This window comes from Neophocaena asiaeorientalis, unplaced genomic scaffold, assembly GCF_003031525.2.
Source record: "Neophocaena asiaeorientalis asiaeorientalis breed wild unplaced genomic scaffold, Neophocaena_asiaeorientalis_V1.1 scaffold438, whole genome shotgun sequence".
NCBI lineage: Eukaryota > Metazoa > Chordata > Mammalia > Artiodactyla > Phocoenidae > Neophocaena > Neophocaena asiaeorientalis.
This window is the reverse complement of record NW_020173491.1, coordinates 1,707,620-1,708,492: the sequence shown is the minus strand read 5'-3', so window position 1 is coordinate 1,708,492 and position 873 is coordinate 1,707,620.

Here is an 873-nt window from a genome sequence, read left to right as displayed (position 1 = left end):
CGCCCTGCTCTCCCAGCTCAGGGGCGCCCGCCCTCTCCCCGCCTCCACCCGCCTCCACCCCTACTGCGGCGGCTTCCTCCTCCTCCCACCACCCGTGGCTCTGGAATTCCTGGTGGAACCTACTCCCCCGGCCGGCCCTGCCCCCGGCGCGCAAAAGCCCGCGAAGTGTGCTGCGCGGGCGCTGTGGCGCCGAGGGGCAAGTGGCTCGTGGCGGTCGTGGCCGTGTCTAGACCTAGCTGGGGTGTTTTCGCGTGCACACGTGTTTCTGCATCCCACTGTGTTTATACACCGGTGTATAATTTTTTGTGCACACACCCTCAGTGACACTTGGGGAGACTTTTCTGAAAACCCTGGGCTGGTAGTTTAAATATAAAAAGGCTTTGTTTAATGCCAGAAGCATCTCCCCTACGCTCTCTGGGAGTCACGGAATACTCACCTGCTTCCCTCTCCTCCTTAAAGACCTGGTGGCAGAGGCTCTTTCTGTTGGGAGTGGAGGTAGACTGAGGTTTCCTTGCATTGAGGAGAAGGTTCTTTCTGAGGTCCACCCCATCCCCCCAGCCCTTCCTATCCCTTCCCCCAAAAGGCTTTCTTGGGACCCCAAGCTCCCCGGTCTGTCTCTCTCCTGTGGCTGTTTAACTCTGAATCTTACCCCCTCAAGTATGTGGGAAATGATGCCAGTGTCACTCTGGCTGCGGAATTCACGTTGCAATGTGGCCAGTGTGTGGGGAAGGCTGAGGAGCAGTGCCATCGGAGGGTGTCTGGAGGGGAAGGTGGGCAAAGGGAAGAAGCTGATAGCAAAGGGAGCGAGGGCCCTCACGGCAAGCACACCCCCTCCAAGTGGGGATGCTAACACCTGTCTCATAAAGGTTGGAG